Here is a 6,000-nt window from a genome sequence, read left to right on the forward strand (position 1 = left end):
CATTGAGATACCCCGCACGGCACGGCTTCCAGATTGTCCACTGAGGCTCTGGTGAGTGTCTCCATCCGGACTGTGGGACAGCACCAGGGAGCAGAGACCGAAGGAGCTCCTGCCCAGTGGTAACTGTGTGCACACAGCTATTAATACACACGTGTCTTTTTTCTGCAATAGCTACCTACTGTCATGAACTTATGATTTTTGCAATTGGCTAATAGAAGACAGTTGCTAGTGACTTTTGTTCTATCAACTAGTATTATCAGTGTGCACATACATAACCCACAAAAGGCTGTTTACCTTCCAGGTGTTATTTACAAATTAATTATATGCTATTAATTAGGCTCATTTAGTGTTAATTCAGATATTGTGATGTTTTAAGATTTATTACCCCCGGGAGGTTGTTGTAATTTCTACATGCATTTTAGAAAATAAATGTTTTATTTCATTCTGGTTGTCCAGCGCCACTTGTTTATTGTTTTATGTTTCAGTTGAATCAGTTTTGGACTGATACAACTGGTTCATATATTCCATGTTATATGGTGTGGCTGGTATGAATCTTGCCCTTGGATTTACAAAATCCTTTCCTCGTACTGTTCGTCTCCTCTGGGCACAGTTTCTCTAACTGAGGTCTGGAGGAGGGGCATAGAGGGAGGAGCCAGTGCACACCCATACCTAAAGTTCTTTTTAGTGCCCATGTCTCCTGCGGAGCCCGTCTATTCCCCATGGTCCTTACGGAGTCTCCAGCATCCTCTACGGACTACGAGAAAAAGATTTACCGGTAGGTTTAAAATCTTATTTCCCTGGTGTGAAAGTAGAAAGGTCTCTCCTGTGGAATTTAGAATTGGTCGTTTTCTAATTTTCCTGCAAGCGGGAGTGGATATGGGCCTACGTGTAGGCTCCATCAAAGCCCAGATTTCGACCCTTTCTATTTTCTTCCAGAAACAGCTTGCCGGGTTACCGCAAGTACAGACTTTCTTAAAGGGAGTTCTTTATATGCAACCGCCCTTTGTACTGCCCATGGCTCCGTGGGACCGCAATGTGGTTCTGTCCTTTCTCCAATCGGATTGGTTTGAACCCCTACAGAGGGTGGAGTTGAAATTTCTCACCTGGAAGACAGTGATGTTATTGGCATTGGCGTCTTAAGGTGCCTTATCCTGTAAGAGCCCTTATTTGATTTTCTCTAACGTCCTAGTGGATGCTGGGGACTCCGTAAGGACCATGGGGAATAGACGGGCTCCGCAGGAGACTGGGCACTCTAAAGAAAGATTCAGTACTATCTGGTGTGCACTGGCTCCTCCCTCTATGCCCCTCCTCCAGACCTCAGTTAGAATCTGTGCCCGGCCAGAGCTGGGTGCTCCTAGTGGGCTCTCCTGAGCTTGCTAGAAAAGAAAGTATATTGTCAGGTTTTTTATTTTCAGAGAGCTTCTGCTGGCAACAGACTCTCTGCTACGAGGGACTGAGGGGAGAGAAGCAAACCTACTCACGGCAGCTAGGTAGCGCTTCTTAGGCTACTGGACACCATTAGCTCCAGAGGGATCGAACACAGGTACCTAACCTTGATCGTCCGTTCCCGGATCCGCGCCGCCGTCCCCCTCGCAGAGCCAGAAGTACAGAAGCAGCAGAAGCATGAAGACATCGAAATCGGCAGCTGAAGTCTCCTGTCTTCACTTAAGGTAGCGCACAGCACTGCAGCTGTGCGCCATTGCTCCCACAGCACACCGCACACTCCGGTCACTGTAGGGGGCGCCCTGGGCAGCAATTAATTACCTTATTGGCAAAAATAGACATATATACAGTTTGGCCCCCGCCATTTTTTACAAATTAAAGCGGGACAGAAGCCCGCCGCTGAGGGGGCGGGGCCTTCCTCAGCACACCAGCTCCATTTTCTCTTCACAGCTCCGCTGGAAGGACGCTCCCCAGGCTCTCCCCTGCAGTATACAGGTGCAATAAAGGGTAAAAAAGAGAGGGGGGGCACATAAATTTAGGCGCAGAGATCTATTTAACAGCAGCTACGGGGTAAACACTAAGGTACAGTGTAATCCCTGGGTTATATAGCGCTGGGGTGTGTACTGGCATACTCTCTCTCTGTCTCCCCAAAAGCCTTTGTGGGGTCCTGTCCTCAGTCAGAGCATTCCCTGTGTGTGTGCTGTGTGTCGGTACGCCTGTGTCGACATGTTTGATGAGGAAGGATACGTGGAGGCAGAACAAGTGCAGCTGAGTGTGGTGTCGCCACCGACGGTGCCGACACCTGATTGGATGGATATGTGGAAGGTGTTAAATGATAATGTAAACTCCTTGCATAACAGATTGGATAAAACTGTAACCTTGGGACAGTCAGGGTCTCAACCCATGCCTGATCCTACAGCGCAGAGGCTCTTAGGGTCTCAAAAGCGCACACTATCCCAGATAGTTGACACAGATGTCGACACGGAATCTGACTCCAGTGTCGATGACGATGAGGCAAAGTTGCAGCCTAAAATGACAAAAGCCATCCGCTACATGATTGTAGCAATGAAGGATGTATTACACATTTCTGAGGAAAATCCTGTCCCTGACAAGAGGATTTATATGTATGGGGAGAAAAAGCATGAAGTGACTTTTCCCCCTTCACATGAATTAAATGAATTATGTGAAAAAGCGTGGGATTCCCCTGACAGGAAGGTGATAATTTCCAAGAAATTACTTATGGCGTATCCTTTCCCGCCAACGGACAGGTTACGCTGGGAATCCTCCCCTAGGGTAGACAAGGCGTTGACACGCTTGTCTAAGAAGGTGGCCCTGCCGTCTCAGGATACGGCCGCCCTAAAGGATTCTGAGGATAGAAAGCAGGGAGCTATCCTGAAGTCTGTTTATACACATTCTGGCACACTGCTGAGACCAGCAATTGCTTCGGCCTGGATGTGTAGTGCGGTAGCTGCATGGACGGATCCTCTGTCTGAGGAGATAGATACCCTGGACAGGGACACTGTTCTACTGACCCTTGCACATATCAAGGACGCGGTCCTATATATGCGGGATGCCCAGAGGGACATTTGCCTGCTGGGCTCTAGAGTAAACGCAATGTCCATTTCTGCCAGAAGGGTCTTATGGACTCGGCAATGGACAGGGGATACCGACTCTAAAAAACACATGGAGGTTTTACCTTATAAGGGTGAGGAATTGTTTGGGGACGGTCTCTCGGACCTAGTTTCCACAGCTACGGCTGGGAAGTCAAATTTCTTGCCTTATGTCCCTCCACAGCCTAAGAAAGCACCGTATTACCAAATGCAGTCCTTTCGTTCTCAGAAGAGCAAGAAGGTCAGAGGTGCGTCCTTTCTTGCCAGAGGCAGGGGTAGAGGAAAAAAGCTGCACCATGCAGCTAGTTCCCAGGAACAATTAGTCTTCCCCGGCTTCCACTAAATCCACCGCATGACGCTGGGGCTCCACAGGCGGAGCCAGGAGCCGTGGGGGCGCGTCTCCGACATTTCAGCCACCAGTGGGTTCGCTCACAGGTGGATCCTTGGGCTATACAAATTGTGTCTCAGGGATACAAGCTGAAATTCGAGGTGACGCCCCCTCACCGTTACCTAAAATCGGCCTTACCAACTTCCCCCATGGAAAGGGAGATAGTGTTGGCGGCAATTCACAAACTTTTTCTCCAGCAGGTGGTGGTAGACGTTCCCCCCCTTCAACGGGGAAGGGGCTACTATTCCATTATGTTTGTGGTACCGAAACCGGACGGTTTGGTCAGACCCATTTTAAATTTAAAATCCCTGAACATTTATCTGAAGAAGTTCAAGTTCAAAATGGAATCGCACAGAGCGGTCATTCCAAGCCTGGAAGAGGGGGATTTTATGGTGTCTCTGGACATCAAGGATGCTTACTTGCATGTCCCCATTTATCCGCCTCATCAGGAGTACCTCAGGTTTGTGGTACGGGACTGTCATTACCAATTCCAGACGTTGCCGTTTGGCCTGTCCACGGCACCGAGAGTTTTTACCAAGGTGATGGCGGAAATGATGGTGCTCCTTCGGAAGCAAGGGGTTACAATTATCCCATACTTGGATGATCTTCTCATAAAGGCGAGGTCCAGGGAGCAGTTGCTGATCAGCGTAGCACACTCTCAGGAAGTGTTGCGTCAGCACGGCTGGATTCTGAACATTCCAAAGTCGCAGCTGATTCCTGCGACATGTCTGCCCTTCCTGGGCATGGTTCTGGACACAGACCAGAAGAAGGTGTTTCTCCCGGAGGAGAAGGCTCAGGAGCTCGTGACTCTGGTCAGAGACCTCCTAAAGCCAAAACAGGTGTCGGTGCATCACTGCACACGAGTCCTGGGAAAGATGGTGGCGTCATACGAAGCCATTCCCTTCGGCAGGTTCCATGCGAGGATCTTTCAGTGGAATCTGCTGGACAAGTGGTCCGGATCGCATCTTCAGATGCATCGGATGATCACCCTGTCCCCCAGGGCCAGGGTGTCTCTTCTGTGGTGGCTGCAAGGTGCTCACCTCCTCGAGGGCCGCAGATTCGGCATACAGGACTGGGTCCTGGTGACCACGGATGCAAGCCTCCGAGGGTGGGGGGCAGTCACTCAAGGAAGAAACTTCCAAGGGCTGTGGTCAAGTCAGGAGACTTGTCTACTTGTCTGCACATAAATATCCTGGAGCTACGGGCCATATACAACGCCCTGAGTCAAGCGGAGCCTCTGCTTCAAGACCAACCAGTGCTGATTCAGTCAGACAACATCACGGCAGTCGCTCATGTAAACCGCCAGGGCGGCACAAGAAGCATGGTGGCAATGGCGGAAGCCACCAGGATTCTTCGTTGGGCGGAGAATCACGTGCAAGCACTGTCAGCAGTGTTCATTCCGGGAGTGGACAACTGGGAAGCAGACTTCCTCAGCAGACACGACCTCCACCCGGGAGAGTGGGGACTTCATCAAGAAGTCTTCATGCAGATTGTAAATCGATGGGAACTGCCACAGGTGGACATGATGGCGTCCCGCCTCAACAAAAAATTAAAGAGGTATTGCGCCAGGTCAAGAGACCCTCAGGCGATAGCTGTGGACGCACTGGTGACACCGTGGGTATTCCAGTCGGTCTATGTGTTTCCTCCTCTTCCTCTCATACCCAGGGTACTGAGAATCGTAAGAAAAAGAGGAGTGAGAACAATACTCATTGTTCCGGATTGGCCAAGAAGGACTTGGTACCCGGAACTGCAAGAAATGCTCACAGAGGACCCATGGCCTCTGCCTCTCAGACAGGACCTGTTGCAACAGGGGCCCTGTCTGTTCCAAGACTTACCGCGGCTGCGTTTGACGGCATGGCGGTTGAACGCCGGATCCTAGCAGAAAAGGGCATTCCGGATGCAGTTATTCCTACGCTGATAAAGGCTAGGAAGGACGTGACAGCAAAACATTATCACCGTATATGGCGAAAATATGTTGCTTGGTGTGAGGCCAGGAAGGCCCCTACAGAGGAATTCCAGCTGGGTCGATTCCTGCACTTCCTACAGTCAGGTGTGACTATGGGCCTAAAATTAGGGTCCATAAAGGTCCAGATTTCGGCCCTATCCATTTTCTTTCAAAAAGAACTGGCTTCGCTGCCTGAGGTTCAGACGTTTGTTAAGGGAGTGCTGCATATTCAGCCTCCTTTTGTGCCACCAGTGGCACCTTGGGATCTTAACGTGGTCTTGGGTTTCCTGAAATCCCACTGGTTTGAGCCACTTAAGACAGTGGAGCTATAGTATCTCACGTGGAAAGTGGTCATGCTGTTGGCCTTAGCTTCAGCTAGGCGTGTGTCAGAATTGGCAGCTTTGTCATGTAAAAGCCCCTATCTGGTTTTCCATATGGATAGGGCAGAATTGCGGACTCGTCCGCAGTTTCTGCCAAAGGTGGTGTCATCTTTTCATTTGAACCAACCCATTGTGGTGCCTGCGGCTACTCGTGACTTGGAGGATTCCAAGTTGCTTGATGTAGTCAGGGCTTTGAAGATCTATGTTGCCAGGACGGCTGGAGTCAGGAAAACT

Source organism: Pseudophryne corroboree, chromosome 4, assembly GCF_028390025.1.
Source record: "Pseudophryne corroboree isolate aPseCor3 chromosome 4, aPseCor3.hap2, whole genome shotgun sequence".
Lineage (NCBI taxonomy): Eukaryota > Metazoa > Chordata > Amphibia > Anura > Myobatrachidae > Pseudophryne > Pseudophryne corroboree.